This window comes from Bos mutus, chromosome 13, assembly GCF_027580195.1.
Source record: "Bos mutus isolate GX-2022 chromosome 13, NWIPB_WYAK_1.1, whole genome shotgun sequence".
Taxonomy (NCBI): domain Eukaryota; kingdom Metazoa; phylum Chordata; class Mammalia; order Artiodactyla; family Bovidae; genus Bos; species Bos mutus.
The window spans coordinates 799,564-818,487 of NC_091629.1; the positions used below are offsets into that span (position 1 = coordinate 799,564).

At 41.8% G+C, this 18,924-nt stretch overlaps 1 protein-coding gene across 1 annotated transcript in view; it reads left to right on the plus strand.

Moving 5' to 3' along the window:
* The first annotated feature begins 18,196 nt into the window (after positions 1–18,196).
* Positions 18,197–18,924, plus strand: part of UPF2 (UPF2 regulator of nonsense mediated mRNA decay) — a 95,765-nt gene continuing 95,037 nt past the window's right edge. The window contains 1 exon segment of the mRNA XM_070380887.1: positions 18,197–18,310. The gene's annotated coding sequence lies outside the window, so the exon portion shown is untranslated.

The following is an 18,924-nucleotide window of genomic DNA, read 5'->3' on the forward strand; positions in this document are numbered from 1 at the left end:
AGATATTGGTTAGAGGACGATTGAAATAACAAAACATGGGCTTTAACCTAACATTTAAAAAATGCTATCAAATATAAGAATGGGCAGATGGTAACAGAAAAGGGCCAGTGGGTTGGCAGTTCCAATGAGGTTGAAGACTAGGTAAATCCGGAGTTGGTTGAGAATCTCAGCTGGAACAGAAGGTTGCAGACAGGAAACAAAATGTTTAAAGTGGTCATTGTAGCGGTGATGCAAATGTTGATACTGACCAGGAAGCTTGTTGGCTAAAGTGGAGTGGGGAGAGTGTTTTCAGAGGTGAGGTCAAGAAACTGAGAGAACAGATATTTAGGTTTTTTGAGTTGCCATAAGGACAACCAGCCAGAAACTTCAAAGTGCCAGGCGTTCACACACAAACCCTTTTTCCTTTAAAATTTCATTCACATTCATGACTTTAATTAGCAATAAAAAAGGAATGACACGGAATACAAATCACCAGTATAACCTGTCTTCTGAACCCAGGATCCACACAAATATAATACTGCCTACCAGATATTTTTATTTTTGTGCATCATTTTGTGAGTCCATGATATGCTGTTGTGATATGTTGTTGTCTGTGAAGTGCTATGATGTTAAAATATGATCATTTTGCAAACTGGTGACCCACAGGTCCCATCTAAACTGCTTATATGGGGAGTTCCCTGGCAGTCCAGTGGTTAGGACTCAGTGCTAAGGTTCGAACTCTGTGCTATGTGTGGGTTCAATCCCTGTTGAGGGATGAAGATCCTACAAGCCACGTGGGATGGCCAAAAATAAAAAAATAAACTGCTAATATATACTTTGTTTGCCATCAGAAAGTCTTAATTTTTAAAATTGGATGCTTTTATTGAAAATGTGGAAGACTGCATATTAAAGTTTGGATCTGTGGTTTTTCTTAGAGATCTGACCACACTGCACTCATTGTCCTCCATGATGGTGATCAGCATGAGCTGAGTGGTTGCTGGTCTCTCTAGATGGGGTGTGTGGGTACCAGTTTTCAGTCCCCACCTCTCTTACCTTTATGTGGTCTGCTTGTCTGGACCCTATAGCTGCTTGTGTTTGCAAACTCTCGTCTGCTGTGGTTTGCCTGCCTCTTCTTTCACCCTTAATTAGAACCACACTTTCTGTGGTTCTCACTGTGCACCAGCAATACTATTTTTGGTTCCTCAAACATCCGTACTTTTCCTACTTCATGGTTTTCACACAACGTATTCCCTCTGCCAGGAAGGCTCTTCCTCCTGACCCCATCCCATCCCCAATAACACATACACCTGGAAGATTTCTATCCTCCTTCTCCACTGGCCCAGGAGTTACTTTCTGGGGGAAAAAAAAAAGTGTTCTTGGCCGTCTTGGGTAAATTAGTTCTTACTACTGTATGCCCTCCTAGTACTCCATAAATTTGCTTATTTTATTATACAATTTTGAAAAATATTTCTTGAGTACCAGATATATCATAATTGTGGGAATCTAAATTTTTACCCACTTAGAGCATTACAATGATTCTGCCTCTACCTTCCTATGCATAATTACATATTTGATTAAATTAATGTAAGCTAAATATAAATATAATGAGCCTCCTTTGTGGGTGGTTCTCCCACTAAATTGTAAATGACAAGAGTGTGTGATTATGTCTGTCTACTGCATTGCTCTGTCCCCAGTACCTAATTTACTGGTGACCCATAGGTCCCATCTAAACTGCTGATATGGGGAGTTCCCTGGTGGTCCAGTGGTGAGGACTCAGTGCTAAGGTTAGGACTTGGTTCTAGGGTGTGGGTTCAATCCCTGGTCGGGGAACAAAGATCCCACAAGCCACATGAGATCAAACATCCAGTAATTCACCAGTAGGTGCTGAGTAAAAAATTTTGAGTATGAGTTAATGAAAGAAGAACATAGGATGCAGTGATTGGATATGAAAACTAAGTGGGGAGGTGGGGAGACACGACTTCTTGGCTTCTGACTCGAGCCACTGTGTGGTTGGTGATGCCATTAACAGATAAAGGTGCACAGGACAAGTAGAGGGCTGTGAGGCAGGATTAATTCCATTTTGGACCTTCTGATACTCAATGTCTGTGAGACTGCTCGGTGTAGACATCTGGTACATAATTGGACTCATGGGTCTAGAGCTCAGAAAACTCTTGAAGGTGGGTAACAGCAACTTTATTTTGCACGTTTGAGGGCTGATAAATCCCAGGCACATACAACTAATAAGCAACATTAGGACCTACATCCGTATTTTTAGCCTTGACATTAATACTATCCAGTTTCTTCCTTATTGCTATGATATTTGTTATATTATAAAAACATTATTCATTTTAGAGATCTGTCCTTCGAAAACCTCCATTCTTTTTTTTCTTTCTTTCTTTTTTAGTTTATTTGACTACACCATGTCTTAGTTGTGGCATGTGGGATCTAGTTCCCTGACCAGGGCCCCTGCATTGGGAGTTTGGAGTCTTGGCCACTAGACCAGCAGAGAAGTCCCCAAAACCTCTATCCTTAACAAAACTTGTAATAAAGTAATACATTTTAAAATACAATCTTCAGTTTCTACTCACCAGTCCTTAAATTGAAGACAATAATGCAATGTACTCTTAGACTTGGGTTCCAGTATAAAATTGTATAATGCCTTTCTATCAGAACTAATATGTTTTCAAAAGATAAAGAATGGGTAGTGCTTCCTTCAAGAGCTCAGCTGGTAGACCGGAGGACTGTAGTAAGTCCAAGAATGGGGTATAGTGATATGAGATCTGTGTCAGAGAAACCAGGATTTGAATCCAGGCCCTGCCACTTATTACTGTAGGAGAGAAGAAAATTTACATTCTATCCATTCATGTTCTGCTTCTGGCGACTGTGAATTAAACTCAGAAAAGACAGATGAAAATAAGAAAAGGCGTATATTTCTTTCCTTTTCGGTGTGTGTGATCAAGCAGCATGTGGAATTTTAGTACGCCAGCCAGGGATTGAACCCATGCCCTCTGCAGTGGAAGCATGGAGTCTCAGCCACTGTACCACTGGGGAAATTCCAGCATATATTTATTGGTGTTAATATTTTTCATGCAAGGGGGCTTAAGAGAAAGGAATGAAAATCCAAAGGGGTGACTAGACTTTGGGCCTCGTATACCGTTTTAACAAAGAGTAATAGACAATATTCTGAAGAAGACACTAGGTAAAGGAAAAATGTTCTGAGCTCCTAGGAGTGGTATACTGTGAAAAGTGACTAGGAAAGGTGTGGTAGAGAAAGGTTAGCAGTTTCTTATGCAGACTCAGTTCATCTCTGCTGGTAAGAATCATTCTCCTCTTACTAGTATGGAAGTCAGGAAACTTATATCATCTTTACAAATGGAACTCTATGTCATTTTTACAAAGGGAAATTTGTGCTTACTTTTAGGTAGAAAGGGAGAAGCCAGTTTCTCAATTGCCTTCAGCTTAAAATAATGAATATGCCAAAGTGAAATATTTGGGGTAGCATGCCCTGATCCCCTTCACTATATAGGCCCTAGGCAGATTCCTTTAACTCTTAGTCTGTATAGTTACCTGTAAAATATTTAAACTTTTATGTAAAACACACAAAGTTCAGTGATTAGAACAAAGAAGATGCTCAATAAGTATTAGCTACCACTATTATTATTGTTATTATTAAAGAAAGAAAGTGATTGAGATGATGGAGTTGTTTATGACGCTGAAGTGAGATGAAGGTCAAAACTGCCAAAGCTAAAGTTAAGATCCAAAGAAGTAAGGATACAGGACAGAGTCGTCTACATAGACAATGAAATGGCCCAGAATAATAGTGGGTCTCTTATGCAATTTTGTCATTATCAGTTTCTGCCTGTCTTCATTGAGGCCAGAAATAGTGCTTTATTCATTTTTATATTTTATTTTCAATACAGTATTGATTCATAGTAACACTTTGAAAATTGGATGCATAACATTGTCCAGAGAATAAGACAAGCCACAAATGGGAGGAAAATATTTGCAAAAGATGGATCTGACCATAATGATGGATAAATGTCTTTATACATCTATTTAAACCCACAGAATGTATAGCACTATGGATTAACTTTAAAGTAAACTATGAACTTTGGGTAATTAAGATGTGTCAGTGTAGGTTCATCAGCCACAACAAATGTATAACTTGGATGAGAGATGTTGACAGTGGGGGAAGCTGTGCATGTGTAGGGCCTCAGAGTACATTAGGAAACCTCGGTACCTTCCCCTTAATTTTGCTGTGAACCTTAAATATATAATATATAATATATTTAATATATTAAATATTTATATGTCCTAAAATATAACCTTAAAAAAAGAGAGATATTTTTTAAAATTTTACTTAAGTATAGTTGATTTACAATGTTGTAATAATGTATTCAGTACAGCAAAGCGATTCAGTTATAGATATATACACATTCTCTTCCATTAGGATTTATCATAGGATATTGAATATAATTCCCTGTGTTACACAATAGGACCTTGTTGTTTATCTATTCTATACATAATAGTTTTCATCCCCTAATCTCGAACTCCCAATCCTTCCTCCCCCTTGGCAATCATAAGTCTGTTCTCTTTGTCTATGAGTCTGTCTATTTCTGTTTCGTAGACAAATTCATTTGGGTCATATTTTAGATTCCACGTATAAGTGATATCATATGGTATTTGTCTTTCAAAAAAAAAGACATATCTGATAAAGAATTAGTATCCAAAATGTATAAAGAACTCTTAAATACAGCAATAAGAAAAGAAAATGGGCCAAAGACCCTAACAGACAACTCACCAAAGAAGATATATAGATGGCAAATAAGCATATGAAAAGATATTCCATATCATATGTCATTTGGGAATTGCAAATTAAAACAACAATGAGATAGGGATGTTGATAGTGGGGGAGGTTGTGCAAATGTGGGGGAAGGGAGTATATGAGAAATCTTTGTACCTTCATCTCAATTTGCTGTGAAGTTAAAACTGCTCTTAAAAAAAAAAAAAACTCAAAAAAAAGAAAAATTAGATGGATATATGCATGCATGAATGAATGAAAACAAATTGTGTGGTTAATTCAGCAATCAATGGAGTTAAAAAAAAAATGTTTATGAAATAGAAGACTTTAGGCCAGATTTAAAGTCTGAAATATGTCATACTTAGAAAATATATTTGTTAAAAAAAAAAAAAGAAAATATATTTGTTTAACTATACGTATAAAACATGTAAGGTAGGGAATTCCCTGGCTGTCCAGTGATTAGGACTTGGGGCTTCCACTGCAGGGTTCCCAGTTTCAATTCCTGGTCGGGGAACTGAGATCTCGCATGCTGCAGAGCATGGCCAAAACAAAGACAAAATGTAATGTTAAAATAATAATGCTTATCATCCTACTGGCTATCTATTGTTGCATAAGACATTACCTCACAACTAAATGGCTTGAAACGACAAACCTGTATCATCTCGTGGTTTTTGTAGGTCAGTGTTCCAGACACAGCTTGGCTCAGGACCTCAGGCTCAAGACTGCTCCAAGTTTGCAGTTAGGCTGCAGGCTGAGATTATGATCTCACCTGAAAGCTCAAGCAGAGGACAGTCAACTTTCATTCCATTCATTTATTTGTTGGCAGGGCTGAGTCCCTCACTGGCTGTTGGCCAGAAGCCTTCCTTGATTCTCTGCCCTGTGGGTCTCTCCAAGGGTAGCTTTCAACATGGCAGCCAACTGCCCTTAGGGAGTGGGCAAGGGTGGGAGTAGGGTAGGATGGGGGAGATGAATCACAGTATTTTTGAAAACTAATATTAATTGTAACATCCTGTCACCTCTGCTGTATTATACTCACTAGAAGTTAGTCACTAAATGCAGTCTACACTCAGAGGGAGAACATTACACAAGGGCATGACGATCAGGAGAAAGGGATCCTTGAGAACCATTTTTAGAGGTCACCTACTGTACCCACTGGAGACGGCAATGGCACCCCACTCCAGCACTCTTGCCTGGAAAATCCCATGGATGGAGGAGCCTGGTAGGCTGCAGTCCATGAGGTCACGAAGAGTCAGATACAACTGAGCGACTTCACTTTCACTTTTCACTTTCATGCATTGGAGAAGGAAATGGCAACCCACTCCAGTGTTCTTGCCTGGAGAATCCCAGGGATGGGAGAGCCTGGTGGGCTGCAGTCTATAGGGTCGCACAGAGTCAGACACGACTGAAGTGACTTAGCAGCAGCAGCAGCACTGTACCCACATGACCATTTTTAGGAAGCTTTGACTCAAGCATATGCAGTGTTTATCCTTGGCCTATCAATCATGTAATCTCTCAAGTAACTCTTGCACAGGCTGCTGTGACACTCTGCCCAAACGATTAGAACTATGGTTGTGTGTGTTAGTCACTCTGTCATGTCTGACTCTTTACGACCCCATGGACTGTAGCTCACCAGGTTCCTCTGTTCATGGGATTGTACAGGCAAGAATACTGGAGTGGGTTGCCACTTCCTCTTCTAGATGCTGCATAAATAGTTCTGATGATAAAACATACCATATCATTTCAAAGAACTATAGTTACTAGCTTATTGTTTTTTCAATTAATTTCTTTAATTGGATGCTAATTACTTTACAATATTGTGGTGATTTTTGCCATACGTCAACATGAATCAGCCACTGGTGCACATGTGTCCCCCATCCTGAACCTCCCCTTCCCGCTTCCCTCCCCACCCCATCCCTCTGGGTTGTCCCAGAGCACAGGCTTTGAGTGTCCTGCTTCATGCATCGAACTTGCACTGGTCATCTATTTTACATATTGTGATATATATGTTTCGATGACTAGCTTATTATTATTATCATTAAACTGATATTAAATCTTGGGTATGAGAACATTAATACAAAGTGACATCCCTATTTAAATGAGTCTTCCCTTCAACTGGAAGAAAGAGGGTAAAACACAATGGAATGGCTGTTTCTACAACTTCTGTGGGGAAAATGTAGGTAAGTATAATGTATATGGTATCCTGTCTAAAGTGCAAAAACTTCCAGAAGAAAAATAAGTTAGAAATGACACCCAATCCTTTCCCTTCACCTTAGCAACTGGCACAAGAAGTGAGGTGATGCCAGAGGACTCCCTGAGTAATACCTTTTTTTTTTTTCCAGCTATATTTCTAAATGTGACGATATTGTCCTGGTATAGGAAGGTAGCCATTTTCTTTTGAATGCTTAAATACTTGGAAGCTGTGACAAAGTGCATTGCCAAAATTAAATTAAAATAATGAAGTTAGGGATCATAAAGCCTAATGTACTCATTTTTAAAATGAAGTATCTGAGCCACAGACAAGTTACAAATGACTTGCCCTAGTTCCATGGACATTAGCAGGGCTCTAAGACCAGACCCATCCTAAAGGAGATCAGTCCTGGGTGTTCATTGGAAGGACTGATGTTGAAGCTGAAACTCCAGTACTTTGGAGTTTGGGAAGAGCTGACTATTGGAAAAGACCCTGATGCTGGGAAAGATTGAGACCAGGAAGAGAAGGGGACGACAGAGGATAAGATGGTTGGATGGCATCACCGACTCGATGGACATGGGTTTCGGTGGACTCTGGGAGTTGGTGATGGAAGGGAGGGCTGGCGTGCTGCGGTTCATGGGGTCACAAAGGTCCGACTCGACTGAGCAACTGAACTGAACTGAACTGAACTGAAGACCAGACCCAGTTCTCTTCAATTTGCATTTTGCTTTCATGCTGCTGCTGCTGCTAAGTCGCTTCAGTCGTGTCCGACTCTGTGCGACGCCACAGACGGCAGCCCCAGGCTCCCCTGTCCCTGGGATTCCCCAGGCAAGAACACTGGAGCAGGTTGCCATTTCCTTCTCCAATGCATGAAAGTGAAAAGTGAAAGTGAAGTCGCTCAGTTGTGTCTGACTCTTCGCGACCCCTATCGACACTATGGACTGACCCAGGCAGAGGTTCCTGTTTTAGTCTATGTGTTGGTTGGTCTTGTTAGGATTAAATTATAAAATTATGTCTTTTCTTATTCTATATTCTGATTGTGTAAAATGGCTATCTGTATTAACCCGTGTATGGTATTGTACACAGTTGTATAAGGTAGAGAAAACACACTAGAAAAAGAGGAAATATTAAATAAGACTGTGAACTTTGGGATCAGATGGTCCAGAATGAATGTTCTATTTAGTAGCTGTATCATACTGGGCACCTTATTAAACTATGTTAAGTCCTGGTTTCCCCGTTTATAAAAACAAGAAAAACAGTATCTACCAAATAGAAACATTAGGTGGATAAATGCCTAATACATATTAAGAAAGAGGTGTCTATCTCTCCATTCATCCATTCAAAAGTAATTCAAGTTTTTAACTACCCAGTGTTAAAAATTTGAATTACTTTTAATGGAAATCACACAAAGGGAAATAGAATCCTATATTTGGATTGTTAAGATTTGCTATTGTTGTTGCCTGAAAGCTTTAGTTGTGTCCAACTCTTTGTGACCCTATGGACTGTAGCCTGCCAGGCTTCTCTGTCACTGGGATTGTAGCCTGGTGGGCTGCCGTCTATGGGGTCGCACAGAGTCGGACACGACTGAAGCGACTTAGCAGCAGCAGCAGGCAAGAACAGTGGAGTCAGTTGCCATTTTCTCTTCCAGGGGATCTTCCCAACCCAGGGATTGAACCCACATCTCCTGCATTGGCAGATACTTTTACTGCTGAGCCACCTGAAAATGAAATCTCCATCTTTAAAATATTCTGTTCTTTTCACTCTAGTTTAATCCCACACATTCCTGCATAAGTACACAGGTTTTTCTCTCTCTTCCAAGAAAATGGTTTTTGGAAAGGAAAATTTTTTCTCTCTACCCAATTTTAGATCCAGTACCTGGGGTGTATGAACTAAACTGACAACAGATTAACACAGGGGAAAATTATATAAATTTAATTGATGCTTTTAATTTTGCATGAATGGGGTTACACAAAAAAAGAAGTGAAAGCCCAATGAAGCAGTTAGACTCAGAAGCTTATATATCATTTTAACAAAGGGTGACCAGAGGAAAAAAAGGGTGAACTTCTGGGGCAGAAAATTGTAGGAAGGCAAATACATGAAGTAACCAATGGAACTCATATAAGATATATTACCTGTATAAACTATATGTAAGGGTTATTTTAATAAGGTTTGTTTGTGTAGATTCATCTTCAAGTTGGCTTTTCATCTTTAGAGCCATAAATCTCCTGGGGAGGATATTTATGGCAGTCTCCATTTCTCAAAAGTTTCTGCTTTTAGTCAGATAAAGGGAGCTCCAAGAAGTTTTCTTTCTTCATCTGACTGACTCTTAATTGCCATCAGCTCAAAATAATCCATAGGCCAAAGTCTAGGCATATGTCGAGGTGGTATATTCTAATCCTTTTCATATTCATTCATTCTTAAAAAAAATATTGGAGTATAGTTGATTTACAATGTTGTATTCATTTACTTTTAATTCTTCTCTCAAAATGTGATTGTGGTCCCAGGACACAAAGATGAATAAGATACAAATCATAGTCTCAAGGAGCTCACAGTCTTAATGGGAAAGCAAATACAAACAAATTACTTCAATATAATATAGTGAATGTTGGAATTGAGTTGTTCAGAGACTACTGTGGGAACCCAAGTAGAGACAGAGACTTAATCCAATATATGTAGGGTGGTGGTGGTGAAGCATGGCTTCCCCAAAGAAATAACGCCTTTAGCGACTAGGCTGAAAACATTCATGGGAGAAAGTATTCCAGGCAAAGTTATAATATGTGCACCAAGGGAAGAGGAGGTTCAGTTCATGTGCTGTGCTGTGCTAAGTCACTTCAGTTGTGTCTGACTCTGTGCAACCCTATGGACTGTAGCCCGCCAGGCTCCTCTGTCCATGGGATGCTCCAGGCAAGAATACTGGAGTGGGTTGACATGCCCACCTCTCCTTCACAGGATATTCCCAACCCAGGGATCGAACCTATGTCTCCTGCATTGACAGATGGGTTCTTTACCGTCTAGCTTTACCTGGGAAGCCCGGTTCAGTACGTGCAACTTATTAACTACAGCTAGAACTCAGACCTGTGGAGAATCAGCCAGAAACTAGATATACAGGCAAGAGCTATGAAGATCTCCTGCTAAAGACTGAATTCTACCCTGTAAGTCAGTGGCTTCCAAAGTCACTTGGCACAAGGAGATATGCAAAATGATCTATTTAGGCAAAAATATTAGAACTTTTTTTTTAAAATTTCTTCTACTTTGGGATGTGTAGTATTAGGTACAAATTTAGGTAGTAATACATATAACATAATTTATATCTAAGTAAATAGACATGACTTGGGAGTGTATGCCCTCCTCCCTTCCCCATGGGATTGTATGACCAGAGAAGTTTGGAGACTATTGCCCATTAAAGGGTGTTTTGCACAGGAGTTAAACAGTTAGATTTGTGCTTGAAACAACGCTAAGGTCAGGAGGGGACAAAATTAAAAGTAATTAGTTAGAAGAATTAAGATTGTTGCCAATAGCGTGGGTTTGAATTGATGTTGGTCTCAACTAAGGTTGTAGCAGTGGGATACAGAGGAGGACCGAGGCAAGATCTTTTTTAAAATTTTATTCATTTATTTATTTTGGCCCTGCTGAGCACAGCTTGTGGATCTTATTTCCCCAACCAAGTATTGAACTTGGGCCAAGGCAGTGAAAATGTTCTAACCACTAGACTGCTAGAGAACTCCCAAGGCAAGATCTTTTTAAGACACACTGATTTCAGGCTTTCCTGGTGGCTCAGTAGTAAAGAATGTGCTTACCAATGCAGGAGACACAAGTTTGATCCCTGGTCTGGGAAGATGCCACATGCCATAGAGCAACTAAGCCCGTGTGCCACAACTATTGAGCCTGTGCTCCAGAGCCCAGCAGCCACAACTACTGAGCCTGTGTCCTGCAACTACTGAAGCCTGTGTGCCCTGGAGACTGTGCTCCACATGAGAAGCCACCACAAAAAGTAGCCTGGGTACAGTAACTAGAGAGTAGCTCCTTCTGGCCACAACTAGAGAAAAGCCCTCGCAGCAATGAAGACCCAGCACAGCCAAAAATAAATAAATACATAAAATTTAAAAAAAAAGGACACTGAATGCATTTGAATAAGAGATGATGAAGGACAAAGAAACTATTGGGGAGGAATAACTTTTCCTCTATCCTCTTATGAAACGTTGGGCTGGAAGAATCACAAGCAGGAATCAAGATTGCCGGAAGAAATATCAATAACCTCAGATATGCAGGTGACACCACTCTTATGGCAGAAAGTGAAGAACTAAAGAGCCTCTTGATGAAAGTGAAAGAGGAGAGTGAAAAAGTTGGCTTAAAACTCAACAGATCTTGGCATCCAGTCCTATCACTTCTTGGGAAATAGATGGGGAAACAGTGAAACACTGGCTGACTTTATTTTCTTGGGCTCCAAAATTACTGCAGATGGTGACTTCAGCCATGAAATTAAAAGATGCTTACTCCTTGGCAGGAAAGTTATGACCAACCTAGACAGCATAGTAAAAAGCAGAGACGTTACTTTGCCAACAAAGGTCTGTCTAGTCACGGCTATGGTTTTTCCAGTAGTCACAGATGGATGTGAGAGTTGGACTATAAAGAAAGTTGAGCGCCAAAGAATTGATGCTTTTGAACTGTGGTGTTGGAGAAGACTCTTGAGAGTCCCTTGGACTGCAATGAGATCCAACCCGTCCATCCCAAAGGAGATCAGTCCTGGGCGTTCATTGGTAGGACTGATGAAGCTGAAACTCCAATACTTTGGCCACCTGATGCGAAGAACTGACTCATTTGAAAAGACCCTGATGCTGGGAAAGATTGAAGGCAGGAGAAGGGGACAACAGAGGATAAGATGGTTGGATGGCATCACGGACTCAATGGACATGAGTTTGGGTAAACTCTGGGAGTTGGTGAGGGACAGGGAGGCCTGGTGTGCTGCAGTCCATGGGGTTGCAGAGTCGGACACGACTGAGTGACTGAATTGAACTGAATTTATGTTCTTAATTGAGACTGTGCAGATTAAACTAACAAAAGACAGATTATTAGGAGAAAAGACATACAATTTTCACTTATATTTATGTGAGTTCCCAGAAAAGTGAAACACAAAGAGTTAGACTCCGGGCTTAGGTACCGTTCTAACAGAGGAAAGGGAGCTTGGGTTTCCAGGGATGACAAACTTTTGGGGAAACTAATGGGAGATAAGGATTATTTTAGTAAGATCTGTTTATGTAAACCTATCTGGGTGTTTTCTCTCCATCTCTGGAGATGAGACATTTCTTGATGCTGGGGTTGAGGGTTGGGGTAGACACTTTCACAAAAAGAAATCCATGCTCTGCTTTTAGGCAGTTAAGCAGATTTCTAGAGAACTCTTTCTGAATCTGTTGATTCTTAATTGCCTTCCTGGTGGCTCAGACAGTAAAGAATCTGCCTGTAATGCAGGAGACCCAGGTTCAATCCTTGAGTCAGGGAAGATCATCTGGAAAAGGGAATGGCAACCCACTCCAGCATTGTTGCCTGGAAAATCCCATGGACAGAGGAGCCTGGTGGGTTACAGTCCATGGAGTCATAAAGAGTCAGACAAGATTGAGCGACTAACACTTTCACTTTCGGAACAATCCTTAGGATAAACTAGCACATTTCGGTGTGGCCTATGTGGTCTCCTTTAGCATCATTAACTGATAGAATAAAAACAGAAAAAGAAACAGGTGGGATTGGAGGCCAATATTAAGTTCAATTTTGGACATTTTAGGTTTGAAGTGTATGTGGTGTATTTCATCACAATTATCTCACAGCAAAGACTTAGAATTGTAAGTCAGGAATTAAAGAACTGAGATCAATTAGATGACATAGGGTTAGTTTTCTCACCATTTACTTACCCATTAGTTTCCCCAAAGAATACTGAGGATGTTTATTCTACTGGGCGATAGAAGTGAAACCAGAATTAGAGATATTTACACACTTCTGTCTTTATTGTTTACAGTAGTGGAGAGCACAATTTCTTTTTTCTTCTCTCAGTCTTATTGGGGTATAATTGACAAAATTGTAAGAAATGTAAAACCTAAACTGAGGTGATTTGACATTTCCCCTTTCTTTTTTATCTTCCTTTTTTCTTAGCAGGATACATAATGTTGGAGTAAAAGGTTCCTGGTGCACTGGTTTCATACCAGTGGGAGGGCAAAGAAAGGGTCGTTAAAGCCGTATTTATTCAAATTGCAAAGCCATTCAGATGATAGTGTTCATTGTTAGCAAAATGATTTGGTAATAGCTAACACTCAAAGAGCATAAACTATGAACACTGTGTTAAGTGCTTTTATTTAAATCACCTCAATTACTATTCACAAAACCCTAGAAAAAAGTACTGCTATTATCACAATTTTCAAGAATAAAAAGCTGTGACGTCTGAATAGCTAGTAAATACTGGAACTAGAATTTGGATTTATGTAGGCTACCTCATGCGAAGAGTTGACTCATTGGAAAAGACTCTGCTGCTGGGAGGGATTGGGGGCAGGAGGAGAAGGGGACGACAGAGGATGAGATGGCTGGATGGCATCACTGACTCGATGGACGTGAGTCTGGGTGAGCTCCGGGAGTTGGTGATGGACAGGGAGGCCTGGCGTGCTGTGATTCATGGGATTGCAATGAGTCGGACACGACTGAGCGACTGAACTGAACTGAGTCTCACTTCAGAGATTCTACAGTGTTTTCGGTTTCCCATTGTAGCTTCCAAACCAGTTCTCTTCCAAGAACTTTGACCCTGTTGGGCTTGCTTCTTCTGTCTACACCTCCTGCTAGGGTAACTCTTCAGAACCACTTTCTGATGTCCTTGTCTGTCCCCATTCACTCACTCAAGGTTTGGCTCTTTTGTCAGTTTTCTTTGCAACCTGTACTCCTATCAATCTGTTAACCCTATCCATACTCACATATAAACCTCATTTCCCTTTAATTTCCCTCCAAATCCAATATAGATCCTACGATCCTTCATTATAATTGTTCTTTTGCAAACACCCACAATACCTGTAGTTGTCTCTCTGCCATTACCCTCTTGGGGAAAAAAAAAAGGCAAGCTGATTAAATCCAACTGTCCATCTATTCTGGGGATATTGGCAAATGTAGGCTGGATGGTTTTAAACTTACGACCACATGGTGCTGGAGAAGACTCTTGAGAGTTCCTCGGACAGCAAGGAGATCAAACCAGTCAATCCTAAAGGAAATCAACCCTGAATATTTATAGGAAGGACTGATGCTGAAGCTCCAATACTTTGGCCATCTGATTTGAAGAACCGACTCATTGGAAAAGCCCCTTCTTCTATCAAAGGCACTCTTCCCATTTGTACTTGAAATTTTTTGACTGTGCCATACAGTATATGAGATCCCAGTTCCCTGAGCAGGGATTGAACCTGTGCCCCCTGCAGTTGTAGCTTGCAGTCTTAACCACTGGACCACCAGGGAAGTCCCTCCACGTGTACTTTAGATGCTATTCCTTTCCATCACAATGATTTTCCTCCTTTGCTATCTTTTTTTTCTCCCTCTTGCAACCCCAGTATTTCCCTATTAGATCATTCCCATTAATAAACATTCTCTGTATTTTTCATTAAAAAATACAAAAACATAAAAGATACACAAACAAAATCCTCCCTGACTTCACATTCTCCATAGTTCATTTTCTACTGATCTTCAGAGTAAAATGCCTCAAATACTTGTCTTCAATTTTTTCATCTCCAATTTCAGTCATTTCAGTCGCTCAGTTGTGTCCCACTCTTTGTGACCAAATTTAGTCAACTATTCCAATCCACGCCCACTACTTCACTGATCTGATTCCGAAAAACTCAAGTGTTGAGCCCCACAGTGTCAATCCAATGGGTTCCTTCCTGCCTGATGTTACCTGTTCTCGCAGTAACATTTGAGACAGTTAGCCACTTCTTTTCTAGGCTTTTACAAAGCTATTCATTCCAGCTTTCCCCTCTCCGCACTGTCTTTTTAGGAACTTAACCTCTATATTTGGAAGTTTTTCAGGGCTTAGTCCTGGACCCTCTTCTCTTACCACATTTTCTTTGATCTTATTTTTTCTTTTGACTTTATGTATGTGTGCTTTTATTGGCCACACAGCACAGCATGCAGGATCTAAGTTCCCTGACCAGAGACTGAACTTGGTCGAGAAAGTGCAGTCCTAACTAGACCACCAGGGAATTTCCCTGTTTTTTTCATATGGTATAGTTCTGTCAAGTGAAGCAAGCCAAAGGAGAAGAATGGACATTTTTGAGAATTTTCTGAAATACTTAAATAAACACTTAAAAACTTAATATAATTTAGCTTCAAGAAATAGTGAAGTTTGAGTCATCACAATGCAAAAATGATGGCTTCCTCAGAGCAATGTATTCCCTGAAGGTAAGATTCAATGACATCCCCAAATCAGAGGCCTTTTGGTGGTTTGCTTGACACGCTCCTCTGGAAACAAAACAATTGGCAGCGTTTTCAGTTTATGTAAAAATGTGCATTGAGGGAGTTGCTGCTGCTGCTGCTAAGTCACTTCAGTAGTGTCCGACTCTGTGCGACCCCATAGACGGCAGCCCACCAGGCTCCCCCGTCCCTGGGATTCTCCAAGCAAGAACACCGGAGTGGGTTGCCATTTCCTACTCCAATGCAGGAAAGTGAAAAGTGAAAGTGAAGTCGCTCAGTCGTGTCTGACTCTTTGGGACCCCATGGACTGCAGCCCACCAGGCTTCTCTGTCCACGGGATTTTCCAGGCAAGAGTGCTGGAGTGGGGTGCTATTGCCTTCTCCATTAAGGGAGTGGGATATAGCAAAAAGAGCTTGGTTTTTCGAAGTTAGAGTTCAGTATGATAGTAGAGAATATATTTACTAGTCTTTTGATCTTTAATAAATTAATCTTGTGATTCAGTTTCTATAAAATTCAGCTTACCTACAGGATTATTGTGATTATTAAAATAACAAATGTAAAATAGCAAATGCTCTCTTTTTTGATCCCTGTACTCACACAATTTCTTTTTAACACCTGAATTTTTTTTTAACACCTGATGACAGGCAAAGGATTGAGAAGAAGGATTTACTGATCAACAGCACAGGTGAATCTTCTCAAGGTAATCAGACAAAATACAAAAAACTTCAAGGAGAACTTGGTGGCTTGGTGTTTTAGGACAGTTCTCTCATAATGGCTCATCAATGATACAAAAGCAGTATTTGTCTGTCTGTCTTTTTTACTGTCCTTTAAAGGGTGGGCCTATCAGTAGGGTGTTTTTTTTTTTTTAAGTACAAGAAGCATCAACACTCCGTTTGGAAGAGTAACTTATGTGCTAAGAATAAATGGTCTAAGTGTAAGCAACCCGTGTCCACCAACAGATGAATGAATAAAGATGATGTCACACATACACACTCAAGCATAAAAAAGAAGGAAACTTTGCCATTTGCAACAACACGATGAACTTGAAGCATTTTGTGCTTAGTGAAGGAAGTCAGACAGAAGTACAAATACTGTAGATTATCACTCACGTATGGTATCTAAAAAAGAAAAGAAACAAGTAAATATAAAAGAAACAGACTCAGATACAGAGAACAAATCCATGGTTACCAATAGAGAGCTGGCAGGGGAAGGGGAAACAGAGGTAGAGGTTAAGAGGTATAAATTTTATGTACAATAAATAAGTTACAAGGATATATTATACAGCTCAGGGAATATAGCCAATATTGTGAATCACTATAAATAAAAATTGTGAACCTATGTTGTACACCTGAATCTTATATAAGATTGTAAATCAAATACACAATTTGAAAAAAGAAAGATAAGTAAAAACAGTAAATGAGACAAATGTACAAAAGCTGAACACAAATGAACTTGGACATGCGTCAAGGATTTGAGGTGGCTAGTAGCTTATTTTGTGGGCGGAGCACCGCACATGAAAACAAGAATGAACACCAGTTTTCCACCTTTGTTCCTTTGGCTCCTGACCAGCCAAAGCCTGCAGTACTTAACACCCAGACAGATTCTGTTGACAAACCTCACACTTTTTCGATAAAAATCAGAGGTCTGATGCACGAATTCATCAATTTAAGAGAAAATAAGTTTAGATAAGCTGAACGATTTTTTAAAAATTGAGTTGGTTCCACATTTAGAAGAAATGGCAAGACTGTCCAATTTTTTTTAAATTTTATTTAATTTTTAAACTTTACATATTTGTATTAGTTTTGCCAAATATCAAAATGAATCCACCACAGGTATACATGCGTTCCCCATCCTGAACCCTCCTCCCTTCTCCCTCCCCATACCATCCCTCTGGGTCGTTGTCCAATTTTTTAACCTGGTGATTTCATTCAGTAATTCGCGGAGACGATGCTATTGTGAAAAACTTGCTGGCTACAAGAGGGTACTTTCTAAGATCTGTAAGAGAAAAGCCTTGATCCTTCTTCAGCCGTGGGGTACTTACAGATTGAACTTACAGCTGAAGCTGCTTCTGAAAGTTCCCCTACGGGACTTTCTTAAATCTAGATCCGTCCCTTACCAACCTGTACCTTCCTCACAGTACATATTCTTAGCTTCTCCAGCTTTCAGCTTCCTAAATCCTCAACATCCCACGAATTAGTCCAATCAAACTCTCCCTTCTTAGACTCCTCCTTATATACACTCCAGGAAAAGCCTCTGAGAAACACGTGGCTAAATTTGTCCTTAATGCCGCTCCGTAATTCGCCTACTCCTCCACCGCCCTTCCTCACCTCCTGTTAGCTCCGCCCCTCCCCATTCTCGCTTTCCCCCTCCGGTCTCCCTCCCCCAGCGCCTGCGCTTGCGCACCTCCAATTCAGGCGCTTTCCCTTTCCTGGCGACCAATCCACTTCCTGCCTCCGGGCCTCTGAATACTCCTCCCCTCCGCTGAGGCCCTGGCTGGAGGTGCAGGTTATGGCTGCCCTGCGAATTGCCTGTCTGAAAAATTAGCTCCTCCCCTTTAGTTGGGCAGCTTGAAGCCGCCGCTGTGTGTGTGGCACCTATCTGAGCATTCACTCGCGATCCTTCGCCCCGGAGCTAAGCTAAGAGCGAGGGAATGCCGGCGGAAGGGAAGCCCGGACTGTTTTCGACCTGGCAATAGTGCGGACAGCTGCTTCCTTTCCGCCGTCCTCCGCCCCGCCCCCACTCTCAGCCTGGCCGCGCTGGTGAGTGGCGGACGGGAGGGCCGGCGGGCGGAGGGAGGAGGGGGAGGTGAGGGAAGGCGGGTCCTCGGCTGCGAGCTAGGTGGGGGGAGGGGAGGGGAGAGCCCGAGCGCTGGAGTTGGTGCTGGGAAACCCGGGGCTAATGTTGACAACAGGCTCGAGGTAAGTCCCGGGGAACCTCCTTTCCCTCCGCTCCAACGACCAGGAGGGAGCGGGGTTGGGAGGCACCGGCCTGGACTCCTACTCCCCCGGGGACCCGTGAGGCTACTCGGCACCCCAGCGCTCCGGGAACGGCGAGCAGGAGACGGACCGCGGGTCCGGCGTCGTTCTCCTCAGACCCCTTTCCTCAGGAGGCTCCCTTCAACGCGGGAGGGAGGCAGGAGAGGCTGTCGAGGGGGTGCCTGCCTCATATGCCCGGGGTGGGCCTCGGGGCCGGAGGCGGGGAGCCCGCCGTGGCGGGGTGAAGAGGTTTGGGGTGTGGAGGAGAGCGAGGGGAGGCTGGGGAGAGCTCTTTGGGAGCCGGGAGGGAAGCGAGGGCGAGGAAATGGGGAGGGTGGGTGTGTGTGTGGGAGGATGTGGAGCCGAGAGACCGGCCGGAGCGTGTCGGGCTCCGGCGGTGAGGGAGTGTGGGGTGCGAAGTTAGGGCTGGGGCAGGGACGGTCCGCGAAGGTGACCGTGGACCCGGGTGGGAAGGGGAGTTGTGGCGAGGAAGCCAGAGGAGCTGAGGCGTGTGGAGCGAGAGCAGGGGGTTGTGGGAGAAGAGGGTGCAGGGGACG